Source organism: Ochotona curzoniae, unplaced genomic scaffold (genome assembly GCF_017591425.1).
Source record: "Ochotona curzoniae isolate NIBS_2020 unplaced genomic scaffold, NIBS_Ocur_1.0 contig_64, whole genome shotgun sequence".
NCBI classification, from domain to species: domain Eukaryota; kingdom Metazoa; phylum Chordata; class Mammalia; order Lagomorpha; family Ochotonidae; genus Ochotona; species Ochotona curzoniae.
The window spans coordinates 23,738,055-23,760,312 of NW_024466502.1; positions in this window are offsets into that span (position 1 = coordinate 23,738,055).

Consider the following 22,258-nt stretch of genomic DNA (forward strand, 5'->3'; position numbering starts at 1 on the left):
TTAATGTAATGAAGATTTATCTGCCTTTCATAGATTTTGTTTATGTATTTATTTATATTTAGATGGAGTAAGACATCACTAATCTATCTTCTACTCTGCCCTATTGGTGAGCGCTGCTATGCTTGCCACTGTTTCAAGTGCCCCATAGAACATCTTGCATAATGCCCTTGACCACTATCAACCAATCCGTTAGCTTTGTGTGATACGATAAGGCCCAAGGACAAGAGGAGCTTTCACGGAAGCCATCAGAGCTTTGTCCTTCTGCCCATCTCTATAGTCTTGTGTGCATGGAGAGAGAGATGATTTAGAAATTTTGAAATCATAATCTGAAACTTGACTTTGCTTTAGAATTGCAAAGAGAAGAGACAAGTGATATGAAGACAAGTGATATGAATTATACAACTGAAAAACTACGTGTTTTTAAAAAAAATCATCTTGTATAACCTTTTCAAGCTTGCTTTTTTCACCAATTGAATGATCATCATATTTTCACAGAAATTTATTTCATCTGATAGCATTGACAGTAACCTTGTATATGTTTGTTTTCATCCTTGACTTTAAGATCAGCCTATCCATGCAAACTTTTTTTGTGACATCTCTGAGAAATGCTGTAGAAGCATCAGTTGGGCTTGTCTTTCCAGATGAATCAGCCCATTTATACAGATTAGTAGCACTTACTTAAAATTTCCTCATATGGATGTGTCTGTATGGCCTAGAAAGCACCATATTGCATGTTTTCTTAAAATTATGATACATAATTCAATGCTTTTTCTTTGAGTTTTAAAATGTGGCTTAGCAAATGTTGACATTTTCAAGACATTTGGGAACAAATTATATTTCTGACAAAGTAAACCAAAACAATCGTATGAAAATGGTGCCACCTGTGTATATTGCGACTCTTGGTTAATTTCATGCCCTTTACATAGCAATTTCAAGTCTGCTTACAGCGACATTTTCATTCAGTGTTTTAAAGTCTAATGTTCATTTCACAGTTATTTCAAAATATTGCTCAAATAGTGTCAAAATGTGTAGCAATGTTGCACTTCCTTTCATGGCTGATGGTTAAATAATCTGGAGTCCCATGGCATGGCCTACTCTTTCTTTTTGGGTCAACTGGACAGTCACGTGACTCTAAGTGGTACAGGTATCAATTCTAACTCATTCTTTGCCAGTGTTAATTCTATCAAGAGAGAGCTCAACTGCAGAGGAAAGCTCCATTTAATCTTGGTAAGATCTTGTCTTCCTTTAATGGTCTATTCCAGCTTGCTCAATGCTGCTTTAAAAGGCACTCTTACGCTGTTTCATGTTTTTGGCGATTAACTGTGAAAGAAACATTGAGGGATTTTTTTAGATCATCACATATCAAACTGACATTTTACACCTCACCCTGGTAATTCTGCTTTTGTTTTATAACCACTTACAGAGAAAAACAAACTGAGAAAATGCTTAAGCTATAGAATCTTTCCAGTTTATTTCTATTTGTTTTAAATGTGTTGTCACTATGCTTGAACTCAATCAAGAAACCTGATATGCATTTCAGCCTTACTCATAAGTGCTTGGACATTTATTTTATTTATACTATTTTCATGGGTAGTAGCCATGGTTAATTCGTTTCTCTTTTTTAAAGATTTTTTAAAATTTTTATTAGGAAGGCAGCTCTATAGAGAGAAAGAAACACAGAGAAAAAGATTTTCAATCTGCTGCCTCATTTTCTGAGTGGTCATACTGGCCAGAGCTGAGCCAAACTCAAGTCAGGAGCCAGGAGCTTCTTCCGTGTCTCCCATGTGGTTGCAGAGTCCTAAGGCTTTGGGCCATTCTCTACTGCTTTCCTAGGTTACAAGCAGGAAGCTGGAAGGGAACTGGAGCAGCCAGGACATAAAATAACACACATATGGGATTCCGGAGTGTGTAAGGCAAGGATTTAGTCACTGAGCCATTGGTCTGTGCCCTAATTCATTTCTTATACTTCTAAAAATATAGCACAACACCAAATATAATATATAAATGTAAATATACTTCAAATAAAAATGTAACTGAAAAAGTTCATGGAAAATGGAATTCAAAATGCTTATACTGATGCAAAAATTTTGAAATCTATGTACCATATGAGTCCTCAGAAAGTATATAAAAATGTATACTTCAAAAAATTATCTACACATTTTAAATAATTCTTGGAAAAAATAAACATTTTACTCCTATTTTTTTTTCCAAAACTTTCTGAAGAATCCTAAGTATCTCTTTCTAGGGATCACTTCTGTCACAAATCCTTAATGCATACTTGCCTCCAGAAGGCCAGCTGAAAGGGCCAAGCTGATGTCTTAGACAGCCGGAAATGATTTGCACAGTAAGTCCTTAGAGAGTATGTGGGTAAGAGATTAATGTTACTTAAGTTTTGTTACTTCGAGTTCATTTCTAGCATTGCTTTGCATCCCTCTAGGTGCACACCAGGACTAACGTTTCTTTTTCCATCACTTTCCTCCCTTCTTTCCTTTCAGCCTCCTTCTCTCCCTTCTTTTTTTTTCTATTTTTCCCATAAGATATCATTTTATAGAGTACTCAGTGCTTATTTTTATTGCATAATAAAGATTTTATTGAAAAATACTTGGCTGTCCCTGTCCCTTATGTTCAGTCGGTGTACTCTGCTGCATCATCTGTACGTTTTCTTCTGCATCCAAATCCAGTTCCTCTTCTTCAACCCATGCTGCTCCAATAAGGGCAGCAGGGCCCATTCTGAATTTACAGTGTCAAAGCTAAGCTGAATGTAAATGGCTCTTTTTGTACCTTATACAAATGGCATCTATGAAGAAAGTCAAAGGCTTTTGTTTCTTTCTAAAGAATTCTATTCTGCAGGGTTGGTGTGGTGGCATAGCAAGCTAATCCTCCATATGGGTACCAGCTCATACCCCACGCCCCAGCTGTTCCACTTTTGATCCAGCTCTCTGCTTATGGCCTGGGATAGCAAAAGAAGATGGTCAGGTCCTTGAACCACCAGCATTGGAGACCCAGAAGAAGCTCCTGGTTTCTGGGTTTAGATCAGCTCTGCTTCACCTGTTGGGGCCAATTTGTGGAGTGATCCAGCTAAGAGATTTCTTTGTGTCTCTCCTTGTCACTATATAACTCTGCATTTCAAATAAAAATAAATAAATGTTTTAAGACACTATTGGGTCATTTAGGGTATATAAACAGAGTACAAAAGACATATCAGAAAGAAGGTGATATGCTGAAAGTTGCTGTCAACCCAACCCATTCCCAGACCCACACAATGGGTTGGCTGGCTCTAAACAAAACTGGATTCATGAAAATCTCTGGAAACTTTGGGTTCAAGTAATATACCTCTGGGAACAAAAGAGGAAAATGAGATTATGTATTTATTTCTTTTTTGAAGTTATATTTGAAAGGAGGAGTGACAGAGGGAGGGAAAACAGACACAAAGAATGGGAAAGACAGACACAAAGAGGAAACTGAAAGGCTGCAATAGCTGAAGCCAGGAGCCAGGAAATCCATCCTGATCTCAAACGCAGGTGGCAGGTAACAGACACACACGCTTTCTCTCTCTCTGTCTCTGTCTCTTTCTCCCCTATAATAGATAATAAATCTTTCAAAAAGCATCTAAAATTGATGTAAACTATATATCTTTTAAACATTGGAAAATGCTACAGAAAATAGAATACACAAAATCTGATTTACTACGATGCATTTTTTTTCATGCATTATATAAGAATTAAAACATGAGGGACCAGCATGGTGGCCTAGCTGCTACATCGTTTCCTTGAATTCGCTGGGATCCCATGTGGGTGCCGGTTCTAATCCTGGTGGCTCCACTTCCCACCCAGCTCCCTGCTTGTGGCCTGGGAAAGCAGTTGAGGACAGCCTAAAGCTAGGGACCCTGCACCCGTGAGGGAGACTCAGAGGAAATTCCTGGTTCCCGGCTTCAGATCAATGCAGCACTGGCCGTTGTGGTCACTTGGGGAGTGAATCATCAGACAGAAGATATTCCTCTCTGTCTCTCCTCCTCTCTGTATATCTGACTTTGTAATAAAAATAAATAAATCTTTTAAAAAAGAATTTAAAATGAGAATTGTATGTTTTAAATTCAAATAGTTGAAGTAAACTCCAGAGCTAATTTACAGTATTTTGCACAAGTAGATTCTCCTAACACAAACTGCAATTCATTTTCTGTTTTTATGGAAATAGCATAACTTTAAAAAGTAAGATCTAATCCTTTTATCATCCATTCTTCTTGCATTCTGTAAGCTATAATGACAATTGGGAAATAAACCAAGAAAACATTTCCTTCATGCACCTCAATAGGAACATCCTATCCTCTTGCAAAGTATCAACTAACTAGAAATATGCCATTGAAAAATATAATTTGGAATTAATTTTTTCAGTTACATAATAGTTAAGAATATGAGGGTAGGATTATATAATCAAAAACAAAATGATTCTCCAAAGAGTGAAGATGATCAAAATTTAAGTTAAGGCACAAGTCATGAGAATATTATCTCCTCTGGTTAAAAATAAAAACTATTTTTCCACTAAAAAGGAAAACAAAACTGGATAATATTTCAGTATAGTGGGTAAACAAAGGCAGAATATACATTTGTTAATTAATTGAGTTAACTTCTATTTATTTTGCTATCCTCTCATTCTAGCTCAGAGTCCTTGCTTTCATTGTTCAGATCTTTGGAAAGTATTTTTTCATCCTATAATGTATGACAGAGCAGTCTCCTGATAGGCAGAATGCTGGGTCTCCAGCTCTCTGCTTCAGATGGGGCAAGCTCTTTCCCAGTCACATCGCGATTTCAGGCACCTGACAGGGCTTTATCAGGTGCACAAAGGCATTTTCTGCTCAGACTTCATTACGCACAAGCCCCCAGGTCTGCTTTAGTACAGGGAATACGTGCAAATGGTTCCACAGTATGTGGGTTGTCAAGTTGGAAGTCAAACGCTGATGTGAAGACAGTAACAAGAATGAGCACTCCTCTTCTTTGTCAGTAGAGAAAGAGATTTTTCAAAGATACCTGTTTTCAAAGTCAGCTGTAAGAGATTGAAAATGTTGACAGAAGGTGGATTCTTTTCTGAGAGGATTAAAAATTGAATTGGCTCATACATTAGTGGTCATGAGAATTGCACCCATTGCATCATGCTATAAGATGTTCTGAGGTCAGGTAAGTTATTTGCTTAGCATGGAACACTTATATCATTGCTCAGACTCCATGGTTTACATTGCAAACCTTAATGCTTTCCACAATTTAAACTGAGTATGTAGAGTAAGACTTAGAGACTTGCCCCTTTCTGAATATATATATATGTGCAATATATATATATATATATAAATATAGAGATGATAGTCAAAAGCAGTAGGCTAACACATAGCTTTTGAAGGGATTTGAATTATCGTATTAAGAGATTTGAGTTACTTTTTGAGCATTTTACAGTAATATACTCTCTTCGTAAGCTATATTTGTTCTTGTCTACTCCTAATGCTAACCATTAATATTCATTTCTATATGTAATTATTTCACTCTTATCTAATATATATTATGAATAATTAAAATTTGCCAAACTGGAGAAGAGTTTGATGAATCTCTGGCTAATCATTACCATGATTCAACAGTCATTCTCATCATTCCTGTTTCATAAATAAGCAATCAGGTAGAAATCTTACACAATGCTTATTAAAAAGTAGCCAAGTTCTCCATCTTCATGTTCATTAAATCTGCTTAGAACCTTTAAAATTAATGGACATTTTGGCTGCATATGAAATTCTGATATTTATTTCTTTGAGTATTTTTAAGGAAATTTATTTAATTAATATATTTATTTAGTTGAAAGGCAGAATTAGAGAGATAAAAAAAGAGAGAGAGAGAGAGGGCCCAGCACATGCCAATATCCCATATGGGCACTGTTTCCAATCCTGGTGGCCCTGCTTCCCATCCAGCTCCGTGTTTGTGGGCTGGAAAAGCAGTTGAGGTCAGCCCTACACCAGCATGGGAGACCTGGAAGAAGCTTGGGGCTCCTGGCTTTGGATGAGCACAGCTCTGACCATTGCGGCTGCTTGGGGAATGAATCATCGGAAGGAAAATTTTCCTCTCTGTCTCTCCTCCTCTCTGTGTATTTGTCTAATAAAGAGAGAGAGTGAGGGAGAGAGGGAATCTTTTATGTGCTGGTTCACACCTCAAATGGCCACACTTGCCAAGATTGGGCCAGGCCAAAGCAAAAGCCAGAAGCTGGAACTTCTGTGTTTCCCATGTGGGTGTAGGGGCCCAAGCACTCTATTACATTCCCAGGAGCATTACAAGGGAGCTGTATCAAAAGTGGGACAGCTGGAACTCAAATTTGTGCCCAGATGAGATGCCAGAGTTGCAGTTAGAAACTTTACTACACCACAGAGCTAGCCCCTTTTTGAGTATCTTAAATGTCTTACTCTTATCTTCCAGTATAAAGTGATATTGTCAAAAAGTGAAATTTATCTGATACTATGTCCTTAGAATTAATTTTATAGTACACATGTTAAGGCTTTAAAGAATATGATGTGCTTATCCTGTACTGTCATGAGCATTAGCAAAGGTCCCTGTGTTTTATCCCTGCAACATTACTCCTAAGTGATGGAGGAGGCCTTCTTGCTTAACGGTAGCAGGTTTTTGTGAGGATGGCAGCCATTGACTCAGTGCTACATAGCACAAAAGACTTCTTCTCTTTATCCAGACCATTCCACAGTGTACATACACCAGGATGCTCTATTGTAAAGTTATAAAAATTATGACAATAATTTCTGAGCTATGCTAGCCTCTCCTCTCCCAAAGTAGACAAAACATATTTTCCCATCCTACTTTTCCATCTTAATATTTGCAATCACTCAGAGTGTGGGTTATTCAGCTGTGTTTCTCTCAGTAAGAGTCTGTCCTTAAAAGAAGTTGCACTTGGTTGTCAATGTATACGGGGCCTGCACAACCCCAGTGCATCTGAATTTCTTGTTGGTCCTCAAAGCCTCACAGGAATTGACATCTGTTTAACTCTGCACCTGGATCAGCAGCTGCTCTGCCTGTGTTTCCAGTGAGTGCTAGTTATGAGAGAAGGTTGTTTGGTTTTCAAAATAGCTGTAAACCTGTGTCACTTTCTTGCACTCTTGTTGTTTTGTGGCTGATTATTTATGGATTTTCTTGATGACAATGGTTGGGATTAGTGGCAAGATACAAAAATATAATTCGTTGCAGAGGTTGACTTGGGATTTTGCATTTGCTGTCTATTTTTAGGACAGTCCATGGTTAAAAGCAATTACCATCGTCTATCCATAATGCTAGTAAATTAGTTATTTTAATAAGTACTTGTGTTTGACTAGGCTTAAAAAACTATACATAGGAACAAACCTCAGAATCTGATAAGCTGAATTAACAATTTAGATTGCCAATTTGAATCTCATTGATTATTCTGTGGGAGTATAATAAATACATGAATTGCTTGCCTTGTGAATTCAGTTGAATCTGGCAAGTTTCCAGAGTATTTCATAAATAAATTTAGCATCCTTGGTTTTGTATAAGTGTTTCTTTCTAAACTTTCTGATGGGCAAATGAATGCATTAGTCATGAGGAGAGACTGGAATTGGGTGTTGTAGAGGGAAGTGCATACAACTTAAGTTTGTTCAAATGTAGCATAATTTATCACCCAAACTTCTTGGCTTTTCCATTCATTCTCATGTCCCTTGTATCATTTTTGTCAGTTGGCTCCTAAGATGCCTATATATAATATGTGTGTGCATATATATATACATTTAGTTATATATATTTATATATTATATATGTATATAAATATTTAGTTAGTTATGGATTAGGACCGCTGGAAGGTCATAAAGTGGGGAAAAGTGCTTGCTTGGGAATGATAGGTTTTATAGAATATATTGTAACTATATCCTCATCTATGAAGGAGGAATAAGAACCATACTTGGGTATTGAGGTTCCAATACTCATCAATTTAGGCACAGATATAAGTTAAAAATCACTATTAACAAGAGTTTCAATAGTCTCAGTTTCGAGTTTTTGGAGAATCTCTTCATCTCTAATGATGCGAAGCCTTTACACCAAATGAAAGTAAAATAAATAAACTTTTTGTTGATTAGGTGTTCAGAGGAATACAGCTGGCTCGACTGATAATAAAAGAGTCCTTAGAGAGGCCAATGAGAGTCACGTTGTGTGTGCCATGATGTGGTCTAGTGAGATTCCACAGAAATTCTTTCAAATGTTTCTCTAGCTCTTTCCTTGAATGCAGCGCTGAGCGTCTATTTTATTCTTCCAGTCTCCCTCTTCCAAAGCTCTATGTTTCAGTTAAAGGCCATTTAATATCTGTTTTAGGCTTTAAGAACCCAAGTATCTGATGCAACTATTCAATTCGCTGTGATTATGAGAAAGTAGCCATACACAAAGGCTGTAACTGGATGTCCATAAACTCAATTTACAAACTAAGTAACAGGCAAAAGCAAAGAGCACCATTGCACATATTTTAGGATGTAGTCAGATTTTGTATGATTGCTTTAAAGAACAAATGTAGTATTCAACTGTATTGTGTATAAAACTTTTCTATACATGTAATAATTCCTAAAATTAAATTTTCTTCTATAACAAAATCCTGAAACCTAGACACAAGTTTGTATGCTGTCCTAAAGAATTAAAAAAATATATATATATTTAAAAATTTTAGGGCCCGGCGCGGTGGCGCAAGTGGTTAAAGGTCCTCGCCTTGCACGCCCGGGATCCCATATGGGCGCCGGTTCTAATCCCGGCAGCCCCGCTTCCCTTCCAGCTCCCTGCCTGTGGCCTGGGAAAGCAGTTGAGGACAGCCCAAGGCTTTGGGACCCTGCACCCGCGTGGGAGACCCGGAGGAGGCTCCTGGCTTCGGATCGGCATAGTATCGGCCCGTTGCGGCTCACTTGGGGAGTGAATCATCGGGCGGAAGATCTTCCTCTCTGTCTCTCCTCTCTGTATATCCGCCTTTCCAATGAAAAAATAATAAAAATAAATCTTTAAAAAAAATTTAGATTTTTTTGTTTTGATTTTTTTAAAGAGAAAGTGCAAAAATGTTACTGGTATAAAATGTTATAAATATATAATGTACACAACTGGAGTTTTGAGCTATGTATCGACCCATGAAAGCCTTATCACAAATATACCATAACTCTACACATTATTTGTGAAAGTTTTCTCCTGTCTTATTTACTTACTTACTTATTTTTTTTTTTATTTTGTAATACAACCAAAACAAGATGAATTCTATCAAAAGTGTGCCCTCTAACTTTGAAAACTGCAGGCACCCTACTACACAGCAGATTCCCAGGACTTCATGGTCAATCAACGCAACTTGTTAAGTAACTCTCCATTTACCTCTGATAACCACCATGACCTCTGCCTGGTGGGAGTGACTATTTTGGAAGCATAAGATCAGTGTTGTAGCGTTTGACCTTCTGAGTGAGCAGGGACTCACTTAGCAGAAAGTCCTCCTTGGTCATCCATGATATTGCAAATGGCAGGATTTCCTTATTTTTTCTGGCTCAATAATCTTCAGCATCTATATAAAATACATTCCCTTAGCAAGTATCAAGTCATTTAAATGTGGAAGGTGAAGCCAAGGAGGCATAATTCTTCTTTCGTGCTTCAGGAAATATTTAAAGATTCATCATTTTTCTAAGGCATTAAACAGTAAAGAAGTACGGTTTCATTTAAAAATTCCTCAAAAAGCAAAACTTTCATAATACTACTTGAGCTTAATTTGTGCTATAACATCTTGAAGAAATGATAAATTTTAATATGTAAGCTAAATTTATCAATCATTTATTTACCAGCCAACTCTCTATGTGTGTGTGCATGTGTATATGTACATAATGTCATAAATAGTGGCCATGAAATATATATGACATTATAGGTATATATTTTTTTACACATATATATCTGGGTATATGCGATTCATGACACTATCATATATCTGATCACTCAGTTATGTTTAAATCTGATTTGCTGCAGAAAAACCTGTATAATTCTACCTAGGTTTGTCTCAGGCTTGCGTGCAATACCCTCCAGAATTAAGATAGTCTTAGAGGCTGAGTGAGAGTATTTTACTCAAACTGCCAGCCAAATCACTCCCTTTCCAGTGGTGACTGAGTGATATTCTGTTGAGTTAATGAGAACAATACACTCCTACATTCTACATCATTTTTGAGGTTTATTATTTCCATTGCTTTATTTTTCTTCCTGCAGAATTATTCAAAATCAAGTTGTGGCCTCCTAGACAAGAGCATTTTCCTCTGGCATTTCTAATTTCCAACAACTGAAAAAACTGTCTTCCTTATAAACAAAATAGATTCGGAGTATTACTTTTACAATAAACACAGTTTCCCATAAATACATATTGTCAGCTTTGAATTTCAGGTTTGTTCGATACAATTTGCATGAGATGATAGCCTATCTACAACTATTCTATCACAAAATTCAATTTCACTCAATGGTTTAGGATAAATATTCCTTTTTGCACTATTCTAATTTTCTAGGGTATTTTTTCCATTAGAAATTTCTGGTTTTGTTGCCAAATAAATGTGGCTTCCTAGAAAAATTTATCACAGCTACAAACAACCAACATCACTAAGAAGTGAAAACCCACAGCTAGAGGAATGCGTCTGTAAGATGTGCAACGTTGACATGAATACACAGCTTTCTGTGGATGCGGTGCTAAAATTAGAAGCATCGTTGGTATTTACATTTTATTCTTTGTATGGGTTTTATCTTAATTTTTAAAAAATATTTATTTATTTAATCATTTATTTATTTTTGTTAGAAAAGCAAATGTACAGACAGAAGAGACAGAAATTTCTTCCGACTGGTGATTCATTCTCCAAGTGCCCACAATGGCTTAAGCCGAGCTGACCTACCACCATGAGCCAGGAGCTCTTCCAGAACTCGCACATGGGTTCAGGGTCCCAAGACTTTGGGCCATCCATGACTGCTTTCTCAGGTCAAAAGCAAGGAGCTGGATGTGAAGTGGGGCAGCCAGGACGCGAATCAGTGCCCATGTGGAATCCTGAGGTGCATGCAGGGCAAGGATGTTAGCCTCTTGCCTGCTGTGCCAGGCCCTTATCTTAATTTTTAGAGTTAACTTTTTTACAATGCTGCAGAAGAAACACAATTTCTATGTTTTACAGTGTATATGAGATGTAATTTATAAAAGCACATGTTTTCCCTGTGAGAAAGAGGGCAATGAATTACAGGGTTGTAGAGGAAATCAGCTGATTTCCAGTGGCATCTCACTGCTTGTTTGATGAGGAGGCATGGCAACCCCTATGATATGTGACTCTAGGGTGTGTTCTCGCAAGTGAGCCACTTTTCTACATCCTCAAGTCTCTTGTAGGACTTCCTTGGTCACAGCTATTTCCAAATAGTCGGTAGCTACACTCACTTTTCTCTCACCAACCCAGTTTTCCACACAACTTAAATAAATGCCACTTTCAATATGAAAACTATCATACACAAGGAAAACAAACACAAATTCATGAAAATTAAAAGGAAAATTGTAGTTCTCTCCCCGCCTAAAAATTTTATGCCTTGTTCTCATGGTTTCAAACAAAAGAAAGCAAACAAAAAAACACCAAAAAAACAGTCATTTCTGTCTCAAAGGTTGCTTCAAAAGCATTTAATAATGGAAAAATTAGTTTTCAACTGGGATAATAGGAAAAAGACTTACTCCTTCTCGCCAGACACACACCTGTGAAATAATCATGATACAGAAGGTCAACTTACAGTCCTTAAGCGCCTGGGTCTAGCAGCAGATACTATTGACTTGCATGTTCAGACTTTCTCCTTTCCCTCCAGTGCATTCTCCACAATGTCAGTTTCAGAACAGGTGGGAACTTCAGGGAAATCCATTCCAAAGTCTTTAAATGAACCCTTTCATTATGCAATTGCAATAAAAGGGAAAACCAGTAAAATGTCTGTAGTAATCTTAGTAAAAACAATCCGAAATATACATCCAAAGGACAACTGGGGAGAAAGCAAATAGAAATTTAGACAGAAATTATACCTTGCGATAGGCAACACTTGGAGAGAAATGTATGGCTTCACTGGCTTTGTGGTCAATTTAGCTCCAAGGAGGCCGAACACTGACAGAGCAGGAAAGCACCCAACAATATCCTCAAGCCTTAATCTTGTTAGTGAACTTGCTGTGCTTATAAATGATGCCCTGACTGGCACGCACACTGTGATGTAGACTCTAGGGAAAACACAGCTTTTGAAACCAGGATTGCCATGAAGCCCCTTCCTCTGAAGATGGACAATTGCTCAGGTTATGCTTAATTGCCATGATGACAACTTGCTGTGTTTTGAGAAGGATTTGACTCACCGAAGTCTTGCAGACATTTGAATCACTAAGCCTCATGTGGACAGTTAGTGGATTGTTATTGTTAAAAATGGCTGATGGTTTTCACCTGATTATGGCATTTGAGAGGTGGAGCTAGAAGAGGTTTTTAAGTTATTGGGGTTTTTGTTCTTTAAAAAAGTTGTTCTCCTGAGAGGAATTTGATTTGCTTTGTTTATAAAGAAAGAAAGAACATGCTCCTGGTATATCAAGTGACCCTCGCATCATATATGCTACCATTATCAGATGTCAAAACTGATGGGCCCTTGGCATCATCTTCAAGACATGAGTTTCTCTGGGCTACAGCATGCAAGGGTTATTAGGTCATGGTCACTTCCTTGGAAATTTCAAAGGAAAACCTGGCAGATCAGGCTTCAGAACCGGGGTCCCTACATGGAATGATGTGTATTAAATTGTGGCAATGGAAATGTAGAGGGGAATCTCAGAAAGCAGAGGAGATAACAACACAAGACATGTATCTACACCCACCATGGAAATCTGCAAAGAACATGTTAGGTGAGCCTGGGAAAGCTGAAGACATCAACATGCTGATTCAGAGTAACCATGGAGGCAGTGTGCAGACCTCATCTTGATTTCAAAAGATGTTTTGGGAAAACTGGAGGCCCAGAGAAAGATTGGTCACAGAAATACCACCACTGCCAAGAGCCTCAACCAGGGCAAAGCCAGGTGGTAACGTGAGTTTGGAACTGGTTGCAGTCAACACACTGCCAGACGCAGAGACAGTGACAAGGCAGAACCTGTGAGAGCAGAAGCAAGAGCTGCACCATCAGGGCTGCTGGAGCTTATGCGAACCAATCTCCCACCACAATGTGCTCGGGATGCCACATACAGCACTGCAGGATTTAATATTTGCTCTGTTGGTTTTGTTTTTTTACTTCTTTTGGCCTGAATCATCTTTTATGTTCCCTCTGTCGATGTTTGGAATGGAACTGAATGGGAAATATCTGTCTTACCACTGTTTCTTGGAAGTATGCAATTTGTTTTGCATATACAGGGGTTTATAACCATGGGAATTTGGGCCAGCATTTGGATGAATGTTTAACTATTACTTGTGATGCTGGCATCCCATACAAGTGCTAGTTCAAGTCCTAGCACCTGGAAAACCCAGATAGGGTTTCTGGCTCCTGGTGCCTGTATTTAGCTTGACCAATTCTCAGCCACTGGGCCATATTGGGAGTTAACAAGTGGATAGATAAAAGATTGTTTTTCCCCCTCTCTCTCTTTCATTCTCTCTCCCTCCTCCATTTCCCTGTAGCCTTTTCTTTTAAAAACCAGGTTTTAGGAGACAGGGAGTGTGGCTTGTGGCTTAGGTGAAACTTTGAACTTAGGAATTAATGTTGGACTGAATCAGGACCTTGCAACTTTTAGGATAATTGTATGTACTGTGTGAAAAAGATCTAAGTTGGGGACAAACAGATGCAGACTACCACGATTTCATCAGGTCTTGTCTCCCTAGACTCATGCAGGCATTTAAACCCCAAAGTTTTATATTAATGGCCAATTAATTAATGTTGATGGCTGACAGATTGAAAATAGACACTTAAGCTAATTACGGCATCTGGAAGGTGGGCCCAGGGGGAGATTTCTAGGTCACAGGAGGCTTAGTCTCAGAGGGCAGTCCTTGTAAGAGGGTTAGTTATGCAAGAAGAGCATGCTGCTTGTCTTTTGCTTCAGGGCTCTCTGTGAGACCCTCTGCATTGACACATGACACATCAAGTGACTAATGGGGCTGCTTGATTTGGGACTGTGATGTTTTCCCTGTGAAGAAAGAGAACAATGAGTGCCAGGAGTGCAGGAAACAAAGTAAGCATCAGTAGCATCTTTGACTACAGAGAATAACTGTGTGATGCCAAGTTCAAGTTCAGCCTTCACCTCTGCCAGATGGTTCTCCATCACCAATGATCAAAGCCATCAAGCTGAGGAGAATCTTTTCATGAAGGGATTTAGATACAATGGTTTACATGCCTTTACTACATCCTTTTATGGTTTAAGTGTTGACTGTAACAGTTTTAGCAAATTGCTAAGAATCTCAGGTTGTTGAAGATTCAAGGGAAATAACAAGGGAATCTGAATTTCAACAAATGTTGACCTGGCAGATATTAGAATCTGTCCTTGATATCTGCAAAGCTCCAGAGACATATTGTGCTGATGGTGCACAAGATCAGCCTTGGTGTTTCCTATGAAGGATCTCATGAAAACACTGCTGTTTAACCACACCATGGGAGCCTAGCTGTCTCCTGTGTATGTTTGCTGCATGCAAAAGGGTGCACGCTAGTTGTCAGAAGCTAGGGACCATTGTGAAGTGCAAGAGAATCCAGGATTCAAAGCATCTTCAGCTCTTCCTATGAAGTCTTGATATATCACATTTTTGATATACAGAAAATTTTGCCTTTCACATTTTGTGGCCATCTGGCAACCATTTTGTCTAAGTAACTAATACAGAAAGAGGAAGGTTAAGAGCAGGTTATTAAAATAACAATAGTTGGTTGAAAACTGAGATGTCTGAGGCCTCAATCTTTTCAAATCTTGAGTCATGCAAGTCAGCTCAGCTTGCCTCCTCACTTGTTTAGTGAGAAAATGGGACTACACTGCCAGAAAATGGAGATTCCATCTTGAAAAAGGTGCAGTGACTGTTCTGTCTTCATGTTGCTGTGGTTCAGTAAATGTATAGCTCCCTGAAAATGGTAGCTGTTTCGTACAAGCACTTAACCTGTGTCTGTATCACCCTAGTGTTACGAAGAGTTCAGTCTCGGTCCCCAGGACCAAATCAAAACAAGAACAAGGTTTGAGGATAAAGGAAAGAGAAGTGTAATGTGCTGACTAATGAGGGAATAGCAGCCCTGTCAGTCTCAAGAACTGCTGCCCACTGAGAGATGCTTTGGAGATTTAGGAAGCTAGAAGGAAAGAAGAGATGGTATGGCAAAGCTATGAAGGAGCTGCAAGCCTCGGGTGTCAGGCACCAAGCCTTTTCTTCCTGTTGCTGGCAATGCCTCCCTTCTCTGTTTTATATTGATGATCCTTGGAGGCCCACATGTGGTAAGATTAGACTTAACCTGATCGGGTTCTCTTGCTGTGGTTGTCTGGATGCCATGAGGGCCTAATGGGCCTCAGTCAGCCTGGAACTACACGCAGGTGATGGTTACTTTTCACTCCAGACTTGGAACCTCCTGCCAAGACATAGGAGTCCCCCCAAAAGAACCCCTGACTAATACAGGCCACAATGGTATTATCTGTCAGAGAAGCAAAGGACTTCATAGGGCCAGCTATACCAATCTTCCAATTTGTAGGACCAGCTATACTCATTTTTGATTAGGAATTAAACAAAGGAAGGGTGGCCTGCAAACTGGGATTGGATGGATTCCAGCAGCTACCTACCAGATACTTTTCACGAGATCAGTTTTACCATTACAAGTATTCAGTCGACAAAGCAATTTCATGACAAAGAGCCAACCAACTCAATTAAATCACTGAAATGTCTAATTGAAAGCTTTACCTTCATTCGGTACTTCAGGCAAGTTAAGCATTAATGTCAGCTTGCATTTTCACCTGGGGGGCAATGATTTAGAGAACCCCCATGTGATGCATTCGCCTGCCAAATGATTAAATTCATTCCCTGACCACATCTTAAGGAAGACTTTCACTGTCACTCACCATTCCCAGCATACATTAATAGATACAGGGTCGATAAGATGCAGGTCAAGGTTTGTGAGGAACGTACAGTAAAAGCAAGCACTTTTTTTGTTTTTGCTTGCCCCCTTCATTGAGTATATCTTCAAATAGAGTTTTAAATTTTCATAATTTACATAAATCAGACCACAGAATCAGGTTAGGGACAGTGTGCTGAACTTGAATAATGAACTTAAGTCATAAGCTTTGACTTTGTTCCTGATATTAATCAATCTGATCACTGATTTCACACTTGTAAAATTGTCTATAATTAGTTTCTATAACTTGGTTGGTCTGGTCCACTTAAGTCCTTTAGTATATTGTCTGACATTTACCAGACATTCAATAAATAGTAGTTAAGATTAATAAAGCTTTAGAAATTTAAGCTTTACAAACCTAAAAATTTTAATTTCTAAAGTTTTATTACTGCTGAAGTGAAGTGTTACCGTTCTTTAAATGTATTTTCTTAGGCTTCACATAATATTCATATTATGAAGCTATCTTGACTATATATTTTCTAATATCCTTTACCAATCACTTTCATATGCTGACACAATTAAAGAAGCATCAGCAAGATGAAAAACATACATATTTTCATGTTATTAAGATATAAAATATAAAAGCTAAAATATCTGGACTTCTCAGCAATAAGTAAAGTTTTCCAAAGTTAATTCCTTCTTTGCCTTCGTTGTATAGATATTTATCATCTCTACATATACATATATATACCCACAATTTCTCTCTCTCTTACACACACACACACACACACACACACACACACACACACACACCAAATTAAAGCAAGATAAATTCAGTCATCCTGGTACATAATTTTTTAAATATGGTAAAAACATAAAGTGTGAATTTTTCCCCATATATTCTTCTTTTATCTTTTCTTTCTCTGGGTTGTTTATGCAACCCTGCCAAATGCCTAGAATTGAGATCTGAATAAACAGATTTGCACATGATGATGTATTTCCGTAGTATTGCAGGTTCCTGCACATCACCTGCATGTCTGCCAAGCAGGCCTACCTTGACCCACAGCCTGTATAGCTGTTCTATGCTTTCAAGGACTGGCTTCTTTCCAGTCAAACAGGAAGTCACCTGAGGCTCTGGATGCTACATTTTTAACTACAGGACTTCACAATTTTTCTACCTGCAGGCATTCAAATGAGGCAAAGGGTGACAGAACTAACTTTTTGGAGACCTGGATTCAATGTAGCTTTTTCAGATCTTAAACAGATGTGTTGGATCCATGTATTTATTCTTCCTTTTCCTCTTTTTGAAAAACAAGTTAAATTTAACAGATTCATTATGCACAACAAAGTATTGTCATGTAAGCCCTTGAATATTTCACTTGAAAGCCAGGAGGTTAGGCAGTTGTTTGAATTTCATAAGGAAAAACAGATGTGGTTTCGAAGTTTTACACTAATGGAATTCAGCCTGTGTAGGAGAGCTGTAAACTATGCCATTTCCCTAAAGCTGCTGCTTTTTTAATCACTCAGGCTGGGGAGCCGCAGAGAGGGCCACCGCCAGTCATTCTTGGTGTTTAAAAAGACGTAAGTGAATTTATAGCAAATTCAAGAGAGCAAGTTTCATGTTTCTCTGGAAAATTCTAGTGCAGATACAGTGAGCTGTGGAACTGAAAGATTGTAAGAGTAATTAGGGATAGCGAATCTTTTATAAAATGTTACTGCTTGTATCCAATGGAATTAATTTATTCAATAAACACTAAATATTTTGAACTATCACTATAGAAACTGAAATGAATGAAAACAGATGCTACATCATATCTCACATCTCCTGTGGCTTGTTGTTATCACAATGCTAATTCCATCCGAGTTCGCAAACATACCTCATTGTAACTTGCTGTGCCATGCAGAAACTTTGTCTAGAATCACCACAAATCTATGAAACCAGGATATCTAAAATTTTCAGGTACAGGGTCCCAGAATTTCTTCTTTTTTACTAAAGACTTATTTTATTTTTATTTGAAGGGGGGGGGGGAGAAAGAGAGAGAGAGAGAGACAGATTGTCCAGCTGCTGGTTCACTCTCCAAATGGCAGCACCAGTTAGAGCTGAGCTGATCCAAAACCAAGTGCCAGGAGACAGCCCCAGGCCTCCCAAGACAGTGCAGGGACCCAGTGACTTAAGCCATTCTCCGCTGCTTTCCCAGGCCATGAGAAGGAAGCTGGATTGGAAGTGGAGCAGCCAGGCCACAAACTGCACTGATATGAGAGGCTAACACTTCAAATGGAGTATTAGCCCAATAGGCCAGCATATTGGCCCCCAGATTTTGACTTTTTAAAAGAATCAAGTGTTTCGGGCACCTAATACAGATTAAGAATCACTGGTTAATGCAGACTTTTCAGTAGTAAATGATTGCTTGCATGAAGACAATATGTTACTCGATGCTGCAGAGCAATAACTACCATCCTATGGTACCTAAATGTTTTTTCCAGTGAAAGAACACTGAGATTAGGTTTAAATACCTGACTCTACTGGTGAGAGGCAAAGCTGAAATCCCAAGATGTCTAGAATATTAGCTCATACTTCTATTTTTTATATATTAAGATTCTGAGGCCAGAGAGTTGTTGAAGTATTTGAAAATAAGCACATCTGGATAGATTTTCAGAAATGGAGTGTGAGCTACATTTGTGGTCTCCAGTGGCTCCTAGTACTGCCAACCTCATAACTGTAGACCTGTATTGTGGACCAACTACCGAAATGAGAATCAGGTGACAAGGAGATTTGGTAACATTTCCTTAGTTCCACTAAACTATAGATCTGCTCCTTCCTGCCCGTAATCTCTCAGGCTCCTTTACCTTAGAGAATTTGTGTTAGAGGTGGTTGATTCTCTCATACTTCCTCCGAGATATGAACTGTTCCTAAAAGGTCTTTCTCAAAGAGCAGGGGACAGTGAGAGGGGTCATCCCTTTGAAATATAAATAGGAAGGAAGACAGTGGCCCTATCTCCCAGATGTTGGGGGTTAGGAACTTAGCAGCCCATCTTCAAGATACCTTGCTCTAAGTTGTCAAGCTATCTTCTGTCATGAAGAAACTAGAAATTAAACCTTTCTTTTGGGTTAGGCTAATAGGTAACTCATAATTGCCCCATCCCAGCTCTTCAAACTCTTCTGACCTTATTTGCATCAGAGTTGGGCTCAGACTGAATTTTTGTCTCTTTCCCAATTGAAATAATCTGAACATGGTCTTGATTGGCTGTTTAAGGTTGTCCAGGAAACTTTTTTTTTTTTTACCATGATTCATGGTATTAAGTTTTGGAGCAAAAAAGTCACACAGATCTTTGATATTTTCATCTGACTCCTAATGAAAATATAGAGTTCCCATTAGTCGTCTTGTTTTTTTTTCTCAGATGGGCAGAAAATCACAACATGTGTCGTCTATCTAAGAGGAAAATTAGTATCCTTACTATGTTATATAACCAAGGCATGCTGACAGGACTCTGAATCCACTAATCGTTGCCAGACATCATATCAATTATTAGTGGCAAAAGCCTAAGAGGACATTAAAGCAGCAATCACAACCACAGAGGGTGAATATTCCAGTCTGGCCAGATGTGCAATTACTGTAATTACTCTATAAGTTTTGATATCTAGATACCAGGTACACAGCTGGGGAATCATGGAATTGGTTAGCTTTGAATCACTGGAGAAAATAGAACTATAAAGACAGATACTCTTTTTTAAGCTTTTTTCTTCTTGAAGCCCAGAAATTCACAGTAGTAACCTACTCAAGTTGGAAACAACAGAGCAGTTTATTGATATTTCCTGATGCACAGGTGGCTGGATATCCCAATGCCATCTCAAAAATGCCAAAGTATGATAATGATTGTGAAAGAAAGCTGTAATTATCTAGAGAGTGGGGCATAAACATTCAGCAAGAGGATAGTTTAGGAACTGTTCATTGAATGTCAGTTAGGGACCACAATGCAGTGCTATAATCAATCTACAGAGATACTCATGAGTTAGGATGGCTGTGGAAAATAACCGTAAGCTGCATTGGTTAACCAGAAGAAATCAATTGTACCATGGTGCTGGAGGCTGAAAGTTCAAGATCAAAGGGTTGTCAGGATTGGTTCCTTCTTTCTGTGGTCTGTGAGAGAGAACCTGTAAGAGAGATCTGCATTCTAGGTTTGGTGGTTTGCTGTGAGTTTGGGCATTTCTTGCATAATCTTCATCTCTTTATTAACTTCTAGCCATTTCTTAGAGAAACACTCATTTTATTTTTTACTTTCCCTTTATATTGCAGTCTCTTTGCTTGATTCTGTCTAAATGTCCCCTTTTTATAAGCACATTGGGGTATACGTTTATTTCAAAATGAATGGCCTTCTGGGTGACAGGACCCTATGTTTGAAAAAGTGGACTTTGGAGTCAATAAGAACCGATTGTTAAAGGGAGTGATCCTAGTCACTACTCATGTGACCTTGGATGAGGTTGTCAACCTCTCTAAACTTCAGTTTTTTCATCTGTGAAAAAGAAAGAATATCTAGCAACAAGGAACACTTGAGATGGAAACTTTAAATATGTAAAAAACCACCTGGAAATAGGCTTTGGTGTATTAAAATAGCTAAATAGAACTGATAAAGAAACAGTGTACAAATTTAAAAAAAAATTTCAATTTTGAAAATCAGTCTCTACAAGTTAAAGCTATTGTCCAATATATTTACATATAAAACTTTCCTAGACCTTAATATGTATTATTAAAGTAAAAAGTACATAAAATGGTCCAGAGCTAAGGCATGAGAAGAAAAAAGTGTGAGGAAATGTATAGCTTTGTCAAAGCAAGCATATGGTATAGACAGTAGAGGGAAGGAGAGCTGTACAGTGAACCAATTAGAGGAAACCATTGGAATCAAGAAGTGTGTTGGGACCAGCAGGGTAATGCGACAAGTTTATAAGTTTATCCTCCACTCTGTGGTGTGGCATCCCACGTGAGCACCAGTTCTAGTTCCAGGTGCTCAGCTTTCATCCACCATTCTGCTTATGGCCTGGGAAGGCAAGAAAGAATGGCCCAGATCCTCAGGTCCCTGCACCTATGCGGTAGACTCAAAAGAAGCTCCTGGCTCTCAGTTTCAGATTAGCTCAGCTTTGGTGATTGTGGCCATTTGGGGAGTGAACCAGTGGATGGATTCACTCTCTTTCTTCTTTGTAAATCTGCCTTTCAAACAAACTAACTAAAACTAAAAAGAAAAAAGAAGCATTGAAAGTGGTCTGAACAGGATGGAAATTGGTAAACAATAATCAACAGAATTGGAATTTTCAAATGCTCTTCATTATCAACCTGTATAACTTACAAGTGGAGGGAAAGAGGTAGAGCAGATCAGCAGTGGAAAAAGTAGGAATGTGAAGGCTTTAACTCTTCCCTCAGTCTCTAACATGGGCCCACCAGGAAGCTCTGTGTCAATACATGGTCACTCCTTCTTTACCATTCAGGCTGTTGGCACCATACCTCACCCATTTAGGGATCCGGGGGTTCCCTGTCAACCAGAGCTGAGCCAATGCGGAGTTAGGAGCCAGGAGCTTCTTCTGTGTCCACTGTGTGAGTGCAGTATCCCAGGGCATTTAGGTCATTCTCGGCTGTTTTTCCAGGTCATAAGCAGGGAGCTGAAAGGGAAGTGGAGCAGCTAGGATATGAACCAGTGTTCATATGGAATCCTGGCAGATGCAAGGCAAGGATTTAGCCACTAGGCTATTTCTCGGGGCCCCAAAGGTACTTATGGTTTTAAAAATTGTTGAAAATTATGTAAACTTTTAAGATGGGATAATGATGTCAATTTTCAACTTTGAGAGACAGTCACCTCTACAACATACTTTTAAAATTAGTTTTAAAAAAAATGTACATTGAGGGGCTTGGCATGGTAGCCAAACAGCTAATGTGAAGCAGCAGATAGAAGATCTGTTTCTCCATTTCTCCTTCTCTCTGTAAATCTGACTTTCCAATAAAAATAAATATTTTTTAAAAAGAAATAAAAATAAGGGCTAGCTAAAAACACCAATTTATTAGAAAGTTATATTGAATCAAATAATAAACTACCCTTGCTTAATATTTCAAATACTATTTTAAAAATATGTTCAGTATAAGATAACCCCTACTTCCTCAGGAGTCTTTCCAAACCAGATGTCAAGTGACTGTAGGCAAAAAGCGCTGAATTAGG